This window comes from Symphalangus syndactylus, chromosome 24 (assembly GCF_028878055.3).
Source record: "Symphalangus syndactylus isolate Jambi chromosome 24, NHGRI_mSymSyn1-v2.1_pri, whole genome shotgun sequence".
Taxonomy (NCBI): Eukaryota; Metazoa; Chordata; class Mammalia; order Primates; family Hylobatidae; genus Symphalangus; species Symphalangus syndactylus.
Genome location: NC_072446.2, coordinates 14,817,211 through 14,836,558, shown reverse-complemented (window position 1 = coordinate 14,836,558; position 19,348 = coordinate 14,817,211). Strand labels below are relative to the sequence as shown.

The window sequence follows — 19,348 nt, the reverse complement described above, 5'->3', positions numbered from 1 at the left end:
CCTCCATGCCCCAGGTTGTGACAACCAAAAAGCCTCCAGACACTGCCAATGTCCCTAGGGGGCAGTTGAGAACCGCAGAGTTAGAGTATCCGGAAGCCACAAAGAACGGCAGGCAGCAAGGGCTGAATGACCACCACATCATCATCCTCAGCACCCAGTGGTCGACCTCACTCTGCCAGGCAGGGAACTTTGTGCCAGGCAGAGCCTCACATTCATTCTCCCTAAGGAATCACGGCAAATGCTCACATTCCCATTTGACAGATGAGGCGACTGAGGCTAAAAGAGGTACAGGCCTTGAATAGGCAAACACTCAGCCTAGAGCCAGGGAATCAAACTGGAGATTCTGCCTCTCTCCTGGGTCAGCACTTGGAGCTTCTTGTCACTAACGGCCGTGAGGACAAGGTGGCTTCGGGGATGTTCCCACCTGCCCTCCCCTTTACGGGGCACCCAGGCATGGTGAGCATGCCCTGAGTGGGTGGGGTGGGAATTCTGCGTCTTTCCCCAGGGGTTTCTTTGGCTCAGACGTGGCTGAGCGCTGCCTCCGGGCCTTCGATCCCTGCTGGCAGCCCGCCCCAGACTTATTGGCACAGGCTGTGGGGTTTTATTTAGACGGTGTCAGCTAAACAGCTCTGGGCGCATGGGCCCGAGTGGGCGTCAGCTTGATTGGGTTTCAAAACGCGTTTCTGTTTGGGAGCTGCCTCTATCATTAGAAATTGGTGCACGTTTTGTTGGTAGGGCTGGTCACTCGCTGGGCAGGCGGAGGGAGAACCGGCCGCCTCCTTTGAAGCCAGTTTCCCCTCACCCACTACCCACCCCCTCTCTTCTGTCTCGGCCCAAATCCCACTTTCTGGGGCCCTCCCCCAACCCCTGACCCTTCGGAACAAAGGGAGCATAAGTGTCTAGACCGCCAGTCTGAATGTGAGAAGGGGGTATTGTGTGACCAGGACAGAGGCCTGGCCTTCCCAGGCAGAAAGGTCGGCTGGGGAGTGGGGCGAGGTGAGGGGTGACTCTGGCCTGGTCCACCTCTGTGGCACCAGACACCGCCCCGTTCCTCCTGGGGAGTCCAGCATCAGACGCAGCACCGGGAATCAGACCTAGGTCAGTGCCAAGACGGGGCAGTCTCCAAATGAAACTCAGGGAATCCTCTCTGCCCGTCGCTAAAGGAACTAGTTCAAGGAGAGTCCTCACAAATGTGCCCACATAAATAGCTGCTTCTCATGAAGACCAGCTTAGAAGCTTTGAGTACATTCCCACCTCGGGGGACAAGGGGACCCAGGGGCCACCCTGCATCTGCCTCCCAAGACCACAGGGAGATGCTCCTGCCTCCTACTCACCCTCTCTGGGTCTCAGGGACCTGCTGTAAAAGGAGAGGCTGTGGCCTTTCCGACGTGTGTGACCACGGAAGCCTTTGATTGTGAATCAAAGTCTGATTCCGCAGCTCTATATACCGGAGGGATGCAGATGCGGCGCTGCTCGGGCTGATGTGGGTCCCAGGGCCCAGTGGCTGCATCGGCCGGCAGCAGCCGAGGTCCATGGGGCACTTACTGTGTGCTGGGTGTTTGCTGAGCTTCTCCCAACACCCGATGCACCCCTCACCTCAGCTCCGCGAGGTAGGAACTGTCGGTGTCACCCCATTTCATGGATAAGGAGGACGAGGCTCTTGGGTGAAGGCACAGCCAGCCAGATCTAACCCTCCCACCTGCCTGGCTTTCAGCCCCGGGGCCTCCATGTGGAACCCTCCCTGCCTTTGCCAGCTGGGCTGCCAGGGAGTCCAGAGAGGTCCCCAAGCGAGCCTCTGACCTCATCTCCTAGGGAAGAGACACTGGGCAGCGGCTCGGGGGCACAGACCACCCGGGGGGGCTGGGCCCAGTGCCTGCACCCACCCCCACCACTGCCACCCGCCTTGCATCAGTGCTACACATGCAAATGCTCCTGAGAATATCCCCCAGAGAAGAAACTTACCTCCATGTGCTGGAATTGCAGGCATTTTGACTTTTCGCCTGTCATTTATCCAATTCTTTGAATTTTTCATAAAATAAGGAGTGTATATCACTTTTTACAATCAGAAGAGCCATGCTATTTTTATTGTGAAGGAAAAAAGAAGGATGAATTAACTGTAGCAGGAGGCAGGGTCTCCATTGCTATGTCGGGTGTAGAGGGTCATGTGCAAACAGGTGGCAGGGGCCTGCAGAGCAGGCACGCACCCCAGCCTGCGCTTCTCCGGCTTAGGCTCTGTCCTGGGAAACACTTGGTGGGGATGAAGATCTGGCTTCTTCTGAGTTTTGTAAGTGATACACCCGGCCGACCCCCACCTGCTGGAACTCTGGGGTGGAACCTGGCCATCTACTGCTCACCCACCAGTTGGTGAGGATCCAGGGGCCGGGGGTTCTGGAACTTGCACCTCCTGGGAGAAAATGTGTAAGCATGCAGGTTCCTGCACTCGCCCTGTTTCAGCTCACATCCGAGGGAAGAACTACTGCACCTGATAAAAGCTGATGCCTCTACACCCCGAGGCCTGGGGATCCCGCTTACAAGGCTACCAGAGCAGTGGGGTTAGAGAAAGCTGGTCCTGGTGCCTCCTCTTTGTCCCTGTCGGCCCCTCAGTCTTTTCCTACGGGACTTCTGAAAAGCTGTTCTACAGTCATTGGTTTTCTGGCCAATTTCTGGTCTGCCACGCTAGAGCTGGCCTGTCTTTTTCACGGTTGTGCACGTCCAAAACACTAAGCCCACCGCATAGTAGGTGGTCAATAAATGTGTCAGATGAGTTCATGAATGGCGTGAAATATTGAGTAAAATTACCCATTAGTGAGGTTCCTAATTGTGCAAAATGGCAAATGCCACCCAGCCTTCTGGTGTTCCCTCCCATTAACATGGCATGAGGGTAGCCTCCTTCTCCCCAACTCTTCCGAGGGTCCCTCCAGCAGAGGGGCTGCGCTAGGGGTTCTTGTGCAGGCTCTGAAGGAGGAGGAACAGACCGAGGACCAGTCAAGGCCCCAGCCTGACTGAGAGTCCAATCACAGTCTCTGGGCCGGTCTAGGAGGGCGAAGGTGCCCAGGCTACAGCAGCCCCAGGGACAGGCACCACTGGCACCACTCCTCTCCCCTGAGCTGATGCCAGCTCCTACTCCCCAAAACTCCTTTCCTGCTTCCTCAGGGATGGGGTAGGGAGAACGTTTTCCCCGGAAGAAAATCATTACTCTGCTGTTGAGGGTTACACAGGTCACAGCAGAGGTGGGAATAGGACAGGGGAGGCAGGACCCTCACCCTCACTCTCACCCCTCTCAGAGGAAGAAGCTGCAAGCTAGGGCCGGGTGCATCATCTCCCGTTCCGGACTGTGTCCATTTCATACTCACAGAGGAGCTCAGACCCACCTCACTGGTGCCCGCAGCCCTCGTTCCAAAGCCACCCTTGCTGTGTGGTCTTGAACAACTACCTCCATCTGCAGAGTGGGGGAACAGAACCCTGGGTGTGCCTGGGAGGGGCTGGTTCCTGAAACCTCCCCCTGGGCACAACTCCTACTCACACTGCAGGCCTCATTCTCACATCTCCTTTCCCGATGAGCCTCCCAACTTTTCACATCCCACCACCCTCTTCTCCCCTTTCACAGGCAGGTCCCGGGGCTTACGGAGCCACCACCCCCCCAATACTGGCTACGTCTTACTAACAGAACAGGCTGCGTTTCTCGAGCATTTACAAAGCACCCAGGACTGAGCTGAGCCCTTGCCACAAACTGTCTCATTTAATTCTCACAATGCCCCCTGTGTAGTGGGTGCTTATTACAATCCCCATTTTACAGATGAAGAAACAGAGGCTCACAGAGGAGACGCAACCCCGAGGACACTCTTATGTGGTGACCACTCACTCCCTATGGACAAGGTGTGGCCTCCCCTGGACTTGGGCAGCTGCAAGCACCACAGCACAGCCCACCAGGTGTGGGAAGAGTCATGGGGGCAGGTGAGCAATGGGCTGTCAGGGCTGGTGGCAGGAACTCACAGGGCGGCCCGGACAGGGGAGCGAAGCTCCCATCTCATGACCAGGGTGCCCAGTACTCCTGAGCCCGGTCCCCCTGAAGCCCCTCCCTGCCAGGCCACTGCTCCTTCCAAGGACCCAGGTCTGTACCTGGCCTGCGGCTGGCAGGTCACGAGCACGGCCACTTTTGGCCTCAGGAGGATTTAATTCCTCGAGGACTGAGGCTGCCAGATGCAGAGGAGGCCAAGTGGCTGTCCCACCCCATGCCAGCCAGGTGCCACTGGCAGGGCGGCTTGTGGAAGCCATGGTCACCTGGAGCCTGAGGAACCTCCGTCCACCTCCTCTTGCCTGGATACTCTTTATTGTGGAGAGAAAAGGCAGAGATCCAGGCCAGGCTAGGTGGGAGGGTTCTGTTCTACAGGACAGCACTCAGCAATGTCTCAGGAAGCAGGGGGGCTGCCTAAGTGCTGCTGGTATTAGGACTATTTTCCGGCTTTCACAACTCATCATAATCAATTGTTTATCTCAATCCCTGCTGTGGGTCAAGTTGTCCCAGGCAGTGGTCAAACCGAAACCTAATCAGAATTAACCTGGCAGAATCAGGGCATAAGGAAACATGGCAAAACCCAGACACGTCCCGAAGCGCAAAACCACGATGTTCACGCTTATGTTGTGAGCAGGCCGGGGGTGGCCGCCTCGCTCGGTGTTCCTGCTCAGCAGTCAGGAGCTGGGTCTGAAGCCCGCCTACCCCACGCCTCCCAGGGCCAGGATCTCACATTCCAGCCGACCTGCAGTACCTCTGCGGGCTGCAATAAAAATTCCTAGACAGGTAGTCAGGTAGGAGGCAGGCCCACAGGATGAGCAGAGAGACCAGGCCCAGAGTGCCAGGTGCCCTCCCTGCCCCACACAAGTCAGAGCCAGTGGGCTCAGGAGCTGCCTCCTCAACCTTTCCCCCTAGTTCTTGTAGGATGAGACCCAAGCCCGGGATCCGAGACCTGCGTCCAGGAAGGTTTGCCAAACCGCAAGCCAGACAGGCAGCGGAACCTCCCCAACACCTCCCCGCCCCGGGACTTTTCCTAGCGGTAAAAGTCGAAGGTGGGGGCCAGCAGATGGCAGGTGTAACTGCAACGCCTGGGGCTGGGACACACCTGAGCCCTTTTCTTCACTTGCTTCCAATTGTCTTTCCCTCTCCCCAGAGCTAAAAAGGTACATGGGGAGGCTAAATAATAAGTCACAGACCTATTCTGCAGAATATCCACCCATTTCAGACATCATAGAACAATTAAATTAAGGAGACTTTTTTTTTTTCCATTACAAAACGAGAACATCGAGATCTTGGTTAAAATACACAGAGATCAGGATGCCACACAGCTGCAACCTGGGGCAGGATACAGACACTCCAGGCTCTTCTGCAAGCCTTGTGAGGAGGGGTTGGGTGGTGACGGGGCACCAAGGAAGTACTCAGTGAAGTGCTGGCTTCTCCATCATCAGCAGCAGGCTGAGATTTAGGCTGGAGCCCCATCACCGGCTGGGAGCATCTCTGAGCTTTCTCTGCAGGTGAGGACGGGAGGTCCTTCTCTATCCACACCTCTCCACCTCCCAGCCCTACAGCAGGGCCACAGCCTGGGTCACAGAACTCCATGTCCCACTTTCCTGAGGGCAACATGACCCTGTGACCTTGATCTCATTAGAATCGAGTTGACCCTGACCTTCAAATAGCTGGGTGACCTCAAAAGGCCAAAGAGCAAAGTGCTGCCATCCTGGAGGAGGAGCTGTGGATCTGTAACTGCTGATTAAAGACCCACGAGGGGCTTGGGAGACGGCTCCCAAATGACACTCTCAGCCTTCCCGATTTTTGCCATACTCAAGTACCCCATTAAAGGAATTAAAATTCTTCAGTATTTTTCTTTTCAACTGAAATAAAATATTCAATTGGTTTACTTATTACTCAACCCAGTCTTAAGCAATAATACTCATGAAATTGACAATGTGCTTGTTATATTTTTCTTAACATACATTCACAGGAGTATGGAACTATTACATTTTAAATGCTCATCCACGTGCCATCTCTAATTTTCTCATGGGCTCCGTTTGCTTTGGGTTTATAGATTTCTTGGAACTGACATGGGAGGGTGGCTAGGACACAGGTGGGTGCAATGGGCTCGACATCCAGCGGAGCCAGTTACGAGTCATGCACTCTTGGGCAATTGACTTCTGCCCTCTGAGCCTCAGTCTCCTTATCTGTAAAACAGGTCTAGTAGCTCTTGGAGGGTTGCATGTAGCTCCGTGTAAGACAGGTCTAGTGCTCTCGCAGGGTTGCATGTGGCGCTGTGCCTGGCACATGGTAGGCACTCAGGAAATAAGGGTAGGGGGGTCCACGTTGCCTTCACAACAGGAGGAAGTCAGGACTGCTTCCCAGCACTTCTATCTCTAGATGAAAAACAGGCCTGAGAGCCACAAAGCTGGTAAGTGAGGCTGCCGTGACTGTGACCTGGCATCCCGGTGCCACAGCCACACTGCTCTTTTCTTCTTCTTCTTCACAGCATGCTAGAGTCACGGGGAGAGGGATCACGGCCTGTCAGCCCATCTCACTCCAGTGAGGCCCTTCAAACACCCACCTCAGCAGCCGTGCCCCAAGCCCAGGACATGAAGCTCCACACTGAGGTCCACGCTGTCTGGGAGGAAGGCAGCCTCGGCGTTCGCCACCTCTGAGTAACCACCTCCCCAAGACATGATTCATACCTGTCTGGGGTCACCCACATCCTCATTCCCTGCAAAGGAATGCAGGCCAGGTGAGGCGGGCAGGCGGTGGCTCTGGGCTGGAGCCCAGCGGGGCTGGCATCAGAGGCTGATGGGCCGACCCAGCCCCAGAGCTGCTGGAGTCTGTCCAGTCTCCAAGGCTCTGCCACCACCCTGGGACCCCTGGCTGGCACTGGGACAGACGCCCAGGTCTCTGGTAGCCGTTATGGGCCCAGATCCAGGTTACAAAATGTTTTCCCCACTGAGGCACCTGGCATTTCACCACTAGAGAATCGGACCTCCAGCCCAGGTTGGCCCTTTCACAATCCGTCTGCCCTGCTTAAAACTGCAGGCCTGGCCGGGCGCAGTGGCTCACTCCTGTAATCTTTGGGAGGCTGAAGCGGGAAGATCACTTGAGGTCAGAAGTTCGAGACCAGCCTGGCCAACATGGTGAAAACCCATCTCCCAAAGTACTAGAATTACAGGCGTGAGCCACTGTGCCTGGCCTAGCAATACTCCTCTCATTAGCACCAGAAGGATTTTGTGGCTGAAAAGTGGCCTGAGTTTCCTCCTCCCCCTCACTAGACCTCAACTTACCCATCTGCAAGCTTGGGGCTGAGGGCAGCTTAGCAGGCTTAACTCTGCCACACCCTGGAATTACCTGGGGAGTTTTAGGAAACCCGGATGGCCAGGCCCCATCCCAGAGGTAGTGGGTCTGGGGTGCCGCCACAGCCCCTCAGGTGGTGTTAATGTGTGGCCAGGACTGAGAACCACTGCATTTTGAAGAAGGCTAGAGAGGGTCCCTCCAGTCCAGATGTTCTCTGGACTCTCCCCTCACCCCTCCTGGGGAGCTCAGATCCTGCGCAAGCACGCTACTGGTCACAGGGACCACTTTCTCCCCTCAGCTGCAACCTGTTACCGACGATTTCTGCTTCCTCCTGCTCTGAGCCCCAGGGATCGCTGCTGGCACCCTTCCAAGGAGGGAAGTGTGTGGAGGATGGGAGGAGAGGAGGAAGGGGCAGAGGCCCCCAATCAGCCCATCCCTTAAACCAAGTGACAGGCTGTTCTAGGCTCAGGGGAAGGTGGGCTCGTCCCTGCCTAGACGAGAGGCACAGGCTTCAGGAAGAAAGAGGTATGAGCCTGGGCGCCCCTGGGGCTCCAGGAATGCCAGGAAAACCTTGTGTATAGAACTTTCCCCTTCGACCATGTGGTGGCCAAGGGTCCCGCTTCTCTGTGACTCTCCCTCCCACCCTGTGCCAAGACACTGCAGCCCAAGTTCAAATGCTGCTCTGCGGTGTGCTGGGCAATCCCTGGCAGGTGACTTAGCTCTGCCTCCTCCACACGATGGGGTTGCCATGAAGATTAATGAGACAGGGTGTGCAAAGTGCTCAGTGAGCACCTGCCACTGTCAGTAGGAATCGCTAGGGTTCAAAAAGCCACGATGTCACAGGCAAGAACCCAGAAAAACAATCAAGGAGACAAAGCTGTTGGCTGTTGGGTTCATTCCCTAAATACTGACTGCCTCCCAGATTCTCCCCTTTCTTGTCTTTGTTCCTGAACCCCACCCTCCACTCTGCTCTGAGTCTATTCTGGGAAAAGGATCCAGAGCTCATTCTCACTAGAGTGAAGGGGAATGCTGTGAAGTGCTGTGAGCAAAGCTCAAGACTTTCGTGGAGAGAGGCTGGCAAGAGAAAATGGAGGCCTCTGTGCACATTTCCGTTTACACCCCTGATTTTTAAAAAAGAAAAATGACATATTGTCAAGGAACCAAGGAGTAATGCTTACTCCAGGGAGTCATGCTCTTCGGGGACCCTTGCTCTTGGAGTCACCCTTGGATGCTGCTTCACTGAAGTGTGGGAGGTCCCGCTGCATGGTAGCTGCAGTGTGGGGCTGGGCCATCCACAGATGGGGAACGTCCTTGGAACTCATGGAATGAACTGCCTTGGGACTCACACAGGGTGACACGGAGGAGCAGATGGGAGTTGGTCCTGGTGGCTGGCTGCATGCGCCGGGATTTCTGCAGCCCCACTAGTCTTTCAGTCATTTGTCTGCACAACTTCCAGTTTTCCCCATAAGGATCATCCATAACCAATGACCAACAGGTGTCATCACTCAAGCCCTCTCTGAATCCCGACTGGGAGCAGACACTTGGAGTACCACCTCGGTGAGGATCTGAGCCCAGCAAGGATGGAGGGTGCAACTGATTAGCAATGTCTGTTATGGGCAGCAAGTGGGGGATGCTGGATCGAATGCCATGCATTCAACATCCCTCATCTATACTTTGAAAGTCACTAGGCAGCTCAATAAATACTGGCTGGATTCTACAGGGTTACTGGCAAATTTCTCCTCCAGTGATCTTTCTCATAGCCATCCAACCAGCAGCCAGACAGACACCAATGACATGCTTTGCACTTGGCCCTAAGCTAGGAGCTGGAGATTCAAAACTACCTGAGACAGACCCTTGTTCCCCGATGCAGAGTGGAGGATGCAGTGCAGCCATGCAGTTGGGGAACCAACCAGAGGAAACCACTGCAGGAAGAAATATTCCCCTTGCAGGCAGAGCCTAGATTTATATGGACGGTTGGAATTTGGACTCATAATTACACCTCCGGGCCACGTGGCAAGCAACTCTGATTACCCTCTAGAGAGGAGGACAGTGACAATTTAGGGCCAAAGCAACTAATAAAATTAGGCAAAATAAGTGGCACCATGTGTAAGTTCACACAGTTTGGAGAATAATGCAAAGAACTAATAACCGCAAACATCTAATAATTGTCATTGTTGGAGAAATGAGTGGGGAATGGGGCAGAGGCTCCCTTACACGTGAGCCTAAACATTTAAACATTTGTTTCATGGTAGGTCCAGCTGATACATTTTTTAAAAAGGCAACATTCTCTGCATCTGTGGCTTACGACTTGAAACGTCCCTCCAGGTCTGGGGCAGGGGCATCCCTCCCGTGTCAGCCTGCTCAGAGAGCAAGATCCATAAACACAGGGAGAGATACACCCGAGATAGGAGTGCATTGAGCTGCGATCTAGCCTAACGATCAACAGCAGCAAGTGGAGTGGTGTTTAAAGGCTGGTTGGTGTTATTTCATTGGTTATATTCACCCATGTAATTGACACCCTCTCCATCATCTCAATACACCCGCCTCTTTCTCCCATATCATAAATAGATTAGAAAACCAGTTTCCTCCTATGGCTGTGACCCTATTGGCTTCCAAGCTCAGCCTCATATGAATCAGCCCTGGCTCACCGCGATGGCATCTGAAATGACTCAATAACGAGGAGGCACAGACACCAATAAATGAATCACGCCTTTCGCAAGACCAAACCTTTGGCTTTTACAGACACCAATTACAAAGTAGAAAGAAAAGAACAAAGAAATTACTCAGGGTGTTTGCGCAAAGTTGATTCAGAGGTTTATAGAATTATTACCGACTAAATTGTTTTTAGGAAGGCAATTAGAGTCCTGGCCAGCTACAGACATCAGCTCAGCCCGGTGAGGGGAATCTGCGGAATTGGTGGGGCGGGCACCAAGTTCCTGCAGGGTTCCCAGACCTGTGCAAAGCTCCCCGGCTTCACTTTCCACCTTCTGGAAAGCTGTTCCAGGCCTTGCAGAAATCCTAAGAAGTCAGCACATACATATAGATACACACACACACAGACTTGGCAAGTCTCTGTACTAACTTTTATTTTTTATTCCTTAAATGTAGCAGCCATAAGAGGACATCGAGATTCTCCCTTCTCTGGGAGTCTGAAGCACATCACTGACCACGACCAAACTCTCACGCCATCTCTCAACTGACATCCACGAGGTGTTTTGTTACCTGCTGTATAACTCAGGGGAATGAAGAAAGGCGTTTGCTGTTGGCCCCATGCACATGCTGAGCCTCCCTAAAGGAAGTGTGGTCTCTGTGATGAATCACCCCACAGGGCTCGAACCGAATCTTATTGTCTGGGCATCTGAACCTTATGGGACAGCTTGTGCCGTCTGTGGGTGTTGCCCGCATCAAGGATGTGCAAGCCTAGTGGGCAGCTTGATGCAAGAGGGAGCCAACCTGAGCTCCGCCCAGCTCACACTCTCAGGCAGCCGTCCCGCTTACCACCAATCCCTACTTACCATCGGCACCAACACCCTCGTGGCCATTTATTGAGCATCTACTAGGAATTAGCTCTGTGATAGGTGCTTAAAAGACAATGTATTTAATCACCTCCGTGCAGTAATTATAAATCCTAGTTTATAAATGAGGCAGCCAGGATCAGGGAGAGTAAGGAGCCACATCTAGAAAGAGGCTGAGCTATGTTAAAGAGCCCCAGGACCCCTCCACAGTCTCTCTCCCTGCACAACTACCAGGTGCCAGGACTGCCCCACAGGCCAAGCAAGGCGTATGGGGTGCAGGGCAGTCTCTCGGGATTTCATCTAGATGAGCAGAGGGGTAACTAGGCAACTGAGACCACTGGTGCTGAAAACCTCCTGGGGGAAAGAGTAGTTTGCATTGCTCAAAATTTCTGAAAAACTGATTCAGCTTCCCACTTCTCTTGCTGCTGAGGACACAGCCTGGAAAATCTGATTTCACCTGCCTGGGGGAACCCAGGGCAAAGCTGGGAGAAGGTCAGGCTCGTCTGAGCTCACCCTGTGACACACCTGTGGGAGGTGGGATGCCCATGGTGGACCCCAACAAGGGCCCTCAGAGAAGCCTCCCGGCCTCGGCGGTTGGAACTCACATGTTTCGACAGTCCATGTTTTACATATATCATACATAAAATGCAAATGTATATTGTATATACTCGAAGATATGTATGTGGCTGTAAATATAAAAACACACCTTTTTATATTCTTAACTACTGACACTCAGGCAAATTCATAGCTGGATTTGTCACTTTCATGCTCCCAAAGCCAGCAATGGTTACGGTCTTGACAACCCCACAGAACAGATGTCATTCTTCCCTCCACTTCACAGAGGGTCAACTGGAGACTCGGGAGAATACCACGTTCACCCCCAGAATGAAGGTCTTCAAAGCCTGTATCTTGATCACAAGAATCTGGAATCTCTTGAAAGCTCACCTGCCCACTTCCTCCCTTCATCCAACGCACATGAGACTCCTACCAGGTTCGGGGACACAACCAACAACAACCCCTCGGTGCTTGGTGCCTGGAGGGAAAGCAGACATGGCACAGCTAATGACACAAAGATTCAATTACTGCCATGAAAGGTGCGACAGGAGGAAGGCCGGGGTGCTCCTGGGCCCCAAACAGGACACCAGGCTGGGGGTCCTCCTAGGCAAGGCCCTGAAGGTGCCTCTGAGTGTGGCCTCTCAGCTTCCCTTCTGAAATGACTCGTGTTCTTTCACCTGTCTCCCTACAAGAGCGGCAGCTCGCAGAGGGCAGGAATTTGTCTGTGTCATTCCCTGACGTTCTGCGGCCCTGGGAACAGCACAGGAGGTCAGAGGTGCGTGGCAAATGGTGCTGAACACCGAGCCCCTGCGGAGCCTGTGTCTAGTGATGTTCCCCTAACAAGTCTACATTTGATTCCCTGGGAACATTCCCCAGCTACTCCCCAAACCCCTGCCATGACATCTGTTGGTGCTGGTATGTCAGAGATGCACAGAGAGCTAGAGACAGAGACACCAGCTCCTCACGCAGCCTGACAAGGCACGTGTGTTTTGGGGAGACATTTCCAATGAATGTCAGCCAGTGTCTTGCCAGAGTAGAATGGACCCAATTGCTCTGAGAGGTGGCCAGTTCGTATGTGTTCTTCCTTAACAAATGGTCCAATATGGGCTTGCAGTCTTGGGAGCCTAAAATACCACTGCAATGGCCAATCTTGCAAAGAAAGCCCTGGAGCTCAGGAGGTCAGTGTGGTGGAAAAGAAAGCCTGGGAGTGTGGACTGCAAGGTCAGGGAGCTTGGGTTTGAATCCCAATGGAGCATCAGTTCCTGGCTGTGTGACCTTGACCAAGTATCTTACACTCTCTGATCCCATTTTTGTATCCACAAATTGGTGCAATAGCTCTCTCAGGGTTGTTTTGAACACTGAGAAAAATGCGTCACTAATACCTGGCACATAATAATCTCTTCATATTCAACTAGGAAAAAGAGCAGAAGCAAAAAAATCCATCAGTCACCCAGGAACAGAAAAGAGAAGCCATTCTGTGGCTCTCAGATAGTCTGGGGATGCCCCAAGCTCTTCCAGGCCCACCCCAGAGTACTGAAGCCCCTGCCCTGGCTCGTAAGTCATTCTGGGATTTTTCCCGGTTTGGTGACAAACAGTTCTGCCAGTGCCCGCCTGACAAGACCCTGGCGAGACCCCTGAGGTGTCAAGGTTTGGCTTTGTAGTGTCATCCAATGGGAAAATGAGGTTGACTGTCAGTACTTGGCACTGTCACAGCTTCACAGAGGTGTGCAGCCCACCCTGGGGAGAAGGCAGGAGGGAGTGCTTGGAGCAGAAGTGAAACTGAAGACCAGCCCCTCCCCAGCCCTCCCCCCGCTGCACCCGTTGATGGGGGTGGGGGACATCAGGGCCTTTATTTTAATGGTTTGCCCTCACATATGCTCACCTGTTAAAAATTTCAATTGATTCTCAAAAAGGGGAGCCCCAAACCATCAGAAGCTTCTGGGCTTTCTGCTCCCAGGTTAGGCTGTCTTAGGAATTGGAGCCAGTGGGGCATCTGGACCTCAGGGCGGTGTTGAGCTCACGGCCCCATTTTTGTGCCTTGCCTTGTACCCCGTCTTCCAGCCTCTGTCCACCAAGCCTGGCAGTGGATTAAGGGAACCCTGCTGGCAGACCCAAAGAGACCGTCTGGGGCCTCCTGGGCCAGCAACGGGCATGCTGGGGTCGTTGCCAGGCAGGTCTGCGGTGGGCCTGGCAAGGACAAGGAGTATTAGACAGATAGTCAATTACCTCCATGTTTAAGGCCACGGGCCCCAGATGGGCCTGTTGATTCCAACCTTCCCAGCCAGTCCGAGGATGGGCAACCTTTTTCTGGTGACGGCCTTCTCATCACTAGGCACTCTGTTAGAGAGTGACCGCCAGGGAACCAGGCAGAATGGACCATCGAGTCCAATCTGCCCCGCCATCATCGCTCACCTCTACGAACACACAGCTGCTCTAGACACCAGGCCACACACAGCCAGAATCTCTCGGCACCCTTAGCACAGGGACTATTATCACCCCACTTTACAGACCCATCAGGTGACAGTGAAGGGGGACACAAAGGGGATGCGGCCAGCAAGTTTTGACGCCTCCATCCCTCTGGCCCTCGGTCTCACTCCTAACCCACCCACAGCAGGGCAGGTCACTTGATGGGACAGATAGGGTCTGCCAGCACGTTCTGTGGGGCTTCTTGGTGACAGGGGAGACAAAAGGAACTGCCAGCACTTAAAACCCAGGAGTTTTATGTCAAAATCTAACCATTCGGCTGCCCTGGAATGGAAAGATCTGGCCACTCAGGGCCCATGTGGCAATGGTGGGCTGAGCAGCGGCCACAGTGCCTTTAAACTGGACTCTTGCCCCTAGTTCCCTGGAGCCCACCCCAAAGACAACTGAGTTTGCTCCCCTCAACCATGCTCCCCCAGCCTCGGGGAGCCCCTGGCACAGCATGGTACCATCCTTGTCACTCCAGAGGGTGCATGAAGAGCAGGTCTGCCTCCCGCACAGCTCCCGCACGTGCCCCAACCATGCGTGCGTTACGCAACACTTTGTAAAAAGCAAAAAATGGGCCCTCGGCTTCAATCTCCTTCTCTCAGCATGTGCACCGTACAGAACCCGAGGCTGGCAGCAGCACAGCCTCCGAAATTCACCGTCTAAGAGTCCCTTCTCTCTGGGCAGGATCCCAGACACCGGGGTGCCTGCAAACTTGGTCACTGCCTGCTAACACCTGAAGAGAGAAGGCCACACTGATCCTCAGGTTTGGACCCTGCCACCAGCACCCTCCTCTGAACATTTTCTGGCTTTTAAACTATTGACCGGACTATAAACGTTTAAACCCCCTGACCCTGGGCCAAGATGGGAGTGGAGATGGTGGGGGCAGGCATGTGGGCACATCTGACCCCGGGGCTCTGGGGCAATTTGGTGGCGGGTGCATCTTGCAGCATGGAGGCTGCCTTGGGGCTCCTAAGGGAGGCAACTCTGCTGTAGATGCTTCCAGCCTCCACAGACCTCCCGACGGCCTCCCTTCTCCTGGGCAGCGGCACACATGGGTCCACCTTCCTTCTTTTATGGAGAGAGTGCATACCTTCGCACCTCTTACAGGGGAGAACGTGCACTCTTCCTCCTTTTCTTCTTACATGCCCAGAAGTTTTAACCGTTCCCAACCCAAAGAGAAGAGGGCAGGAAAGACAGATGGGGTAGAAGCTGTGTGTGCCTGTGTATGAATGTGTGTGCGCACGTCTGTGTGTGTCTGCACGTGTGCGCATGCAGGCACCCACTCACAGGCGCGTGTGTGTTTGTACAGGAACAATTAGTTATTTTGGCTTTGACAAATGCTAAACTCACGTCAATCCTGGGTCACACTGGGCAGTGTAGCTGGCTTAACCCAGACCTCCTGGGAAGCTGCGGCCAACTGTCTGACCTAAGATTCGGGTCACAGAACTCAACTCCCTTATTGCACCACAACCTAAAACCCAGACAGTCAGAAAACCTGTGGGTGAAAAGTCCCAGGGTTTAGCGGGCCCACGGGGGAGAACAGCTGGTGTTAGACATCTATATTTTAACCCCAATCCAAAACATCAGCTTTCACTAATGCCAGGGTCTCTCCTTAGAAATGCAAATCCAAGATGAAAACGGGAAAACTTCATCTCAAGAGGAAGCCCCTATCTTTCCTTCATGGCACACAACAGGCCCTCAGTAAAAGCTGAGTGGATGAGTGGCTGCGGAGTGGCCACAGGCCTTCACAGGGACGGACGTCTGATGGGAATTAAGGGTCTCCTGGCAACGCAGATGCTGCCCTCTGGCCCTCAAGCCCCTTAGGAGAAACCACTAACTGATTAAACAGTGGTCTCAGTAAGGGGCATTTGACCATGTCTGGAGACATTTCTGGGTGTCAAACCTAGGAGAGGGGTGCAGGTATCTAGTGGGTGTAGGCCAGGGGTGCTGCTAACACCTTACAGAGCACAGGACGGCCTTTCCTGCCTCCCAACAAAGAATTACCGGGCTCAGAATGTTACAGTGCCAAGGCACTGTCTCTACACCCTCACTTGATTCAAGCAAGTGTCAAACAGCATGTGCCAGGCAAGCCCAGGGAAACCTGGGTGTCCTGTGAGTTTCTGATATTTTCTCATATTTGTTTGGAACAGGTTGGAGAAGAAGAATCAGATGCTCGGTGACTCTGGCCAGCGGGTGATGTTAAAAAGACAGCTGCCACCGTAGATACCACCAGAGATGGGCCCAGGGCAGGGGCACCTCCCAGGACCCTCGGGAAACGCCTCCTGTGTGAGCCGACACTGGATGGCCCCAGGTTCAGTCTTTCCCGAGTGCAAACTTAGCATCCATCTGGGCCCCGGAAGTTTGAGGCAATAGCCAGAGAAGAAAGACCGGGGGTAATCTCTGAGACGCAGCAGAACTGAAATGAGGCAGATGAGGTTGCCAGGAAAACCAGGTGCCAGGAGTCCTTTCCTCAAAAGTAGCCGCGTCAAGCTCTAGGCTGTCATCTGCGAGGCTGTCACTCGTGCTGCCTGCTTTTAATCCCAGGACCCTTGGCTTTTTAAAAGAAAGAGTTTTCCCACGGGTATGTTTTGGGAACACTGAATTCCCACCAGACGGCAGCCTCATCCCTCGACTCTCAGAAAAAATGGGGCCCCAGGAGTGTCCTGTTACAGTCAAGCCCACTCCATTCAGCATCCTGAGAGCAGACACTGCTCCCGGGTTACAAAGGGGCTCTGATAATTTCCCCCAGCCCCCAATTTCAAGGAGGACCTGCTCTGGGGCCCAAGTTCCAAATTTAAGTGGCGTGGGGGGGTGCAGTCCAAGAGAAACCACCCCGGCCTGGGGCTGGTGTGGGTTTTGGACCTCGGGCAAAACTTTCCACAGTGGACTCTCCTCATCTATAAGCCAAGGATGTGAACCCCGAGCTTGCGTAGGCTCCTCTCAGGTCTGAAATTTGGGGTAGCTGAAGACCACCCAGGGGAACTGGCAGTGGGTGGGAAGCCCGGTCTAGCCTGGACACCTCCAGCCAGGCTCAGCAGGGGAGAGACCCTATCTTGAAAGACTATAGAATTCTAGATTTCATCCGTCACGGTCTCATTCTTCAGATGAAGACAGTGAGGCCCATCGTGGCTTAAGGACCTAGCAAGGTCCATTTCCTTCTACCAGAAGGTATCTTACAGGATAGGAGCCCACGTGGGCCTCAAAGCCCAACTCCAAACCATCCATCAAGTTCTAGTTGCAAACAACTCCCAGCATGTACTAGATGAAAAACAGCAGCCACTACTAGTTAAAAGAAAAACCAAGTACTAGCTTCTTTCCTTTCTTTTTTCCTTCCCTCCTTCCTTCCTATCTTTTGGTGTAAAGAAACTCCAGGAGACACCAGGCCTTACCCCCTCCTCACCCTAGTCTCTCGGGGAAATCTGATGAAAACAAAGTGTTACAGTATACCTGCATTTTAAAGACTGGTTGGTTCCCTCCGTGCCTTGCAGCTTTCTTCCAATAAGTAGGGGGCTGTGTATACACAGAACACAGGACTAACTGGGGCACCCAGGGGCCAGCTGGAACAGGCTAGGTTCCAGGTATTAACCCCAAGGGTCCCAATCACTCAAAGGCTGCTGGGGGCGGCGGGGCAAAGTGCAGAGGGCGGCGGCAAGGCATTTAACAAGAGGCCTTGATGTCAGGTCAAAAACACCATGGACTGATGAGCCTAAGAAAGGACAGAAATAAGAACAATGCCTTTTTTTTTTTTTTTAAAGTCCTGAACCATAAAGAGAGACCAGAGCAAAATGCTGCACTGTGCCCAGCCCTTGGAATAAGGGTGACACAAGGATGTGTGCCCCTCGAGCAGGAGGTCCTCAAGGCAGCTTTACAGAGCGAAAGGCAAAAAGTGAGGCAACAAGGGCACTGAAGCAGCAATCCATCTAAGGCAAGACTCTCCAAACGTGTGCGAACGTATTTTAATAACATCCTCGTGCATTTCATTAGCCTCCTGAGTTCACAAAGGGCCTCTGGGAAGGCAAGTCGGTTCCGCAAACGCTGGCTCTGGGCAGGTCCTCCTGGCACCTCGCTGGTCTGGCGCAGGCCAGCTAGGGTGGGGTAGGGGGAGAGCTTTCCATTCCAGGCTGGGAGAGAGTGTGGAGAGGTGGATGGATGGAAGGACCCACCACCAAATCCCGGCCAGCCTGGTTATTTTTACCACTTGAAGCTCACTGTATAGGCTCAGGGGCCACGAACTGGCAGCCGCCTGCGGACACTTGCTTATGAACCGCCCAGACACTGCCTTCATTCCACGGCGGCTGCTTCTCAGCTCCGGGCCCCAGCTAGGGGCAGCCTGGCCCCGGCAGGGAAGGGCTGTGTGCCCCTTCACCTGGGGTGCTTCTTCAGGGTGGGGATGGGAAACTAAAGCTCAGGGAAGCAAAAGGTCCCCGAAAAGGTGGGCTGGGGGACAGTGTAGGCTAGAAGCTAGAAGCCAGAACCCGGGAGGTAGTGGTTCAATTCTCCACTCAACCAAATGTCCGCCTAGGTGGGCTGCTGTGTGTGCAGAAGGTAGAGACTTACTTATCTGAACTTTTGGGTGCCCAGGCGGCTGCGTTAGCCACAAGGTTCAAAACCCCACTCCCCACCGTTGGTCCACTGACTCCTTTTAGGGCCAGGCAGTCCCAAACACAAACAGCCCCAAACTTTGACTCCTTTGTAACCATGGTCTCAGCCAGACTGAACCAAGCTGTCCAGACAGAGGCTATTTATAGGTGCGTCGGGGACACAGACACTGGCACAATGACACACACACATTCGAGATCCACGCTGGGCCAGACGCGCCAGCGCTGAGCCCTGGATTCAGACACCTGGACACACACGGTCCCCAGATCCGGCCCAACCAGAGCAGACCCCCAGAAAGACGCACACGCTCAAGAAAGGCACCCCGGCCCGGACACGGGAAAGACACACGGAGAGAGGCAGGAAGACTCGGTGACACGCACTCTCGGGCAAGACCGCGACTCAGATCCCCAGACACCCCGAGAGACGCCGAAGACCCAGACAGAGCCACGCAGCCACGCACACTCCACAGACGCACGGACATCCACTCAGAGCCCGAGACACAGCGCCGCGAACACTCCAGACACACGCCCCGAGCCCCAGACACCTCGCAGACCAGACAGTGTCTCACACGCCCCTCCACCCCCGCCCAAAGTTGATAAAGAGCCGGCCTAATTGCTCCATAGCGACTGCCCTTAGGGAAATAAAATGGAAACTTCACGGATCCGCCCGCCCCAGCCCTCCCGCGCCGTGCGCCGCCGCTGAGCCCCGGGTCCGAGTCCGGGCGGGCGGGGCGCGGACAGCGGGGGCCGTGCCAGGCTCGCAGCGCCGCGGGACAAAGCCGGGCCGGCCGCCAGCTGCCGCGAGCCGGGAGGGCGCGCCCGGGGCGCGGCGGGCGCTGCCGGGGCGCAGGGCGTTCGGTCCGAGGGGGCGCGCAGGGCCCGGAGCCCCGCCCGCA

At 54.3% G+C, this 19,348-nt stretch overlaps 1 protein-coding gene across 2 annotated transcripts in view; it reads right to left on the bottom strand.

The window, feature by feature from the left end:
* Positions 1 to 19,348, bottom strand: part of PMEPA1 (prostate transmembrane protein, androgen induced 1) — a 61,147-nt gene that overhangs the window by 40,616 nt on the left and 1,183 nt on the right. The gene's annotated exons all lie outside the window — the stretch shown is intronic.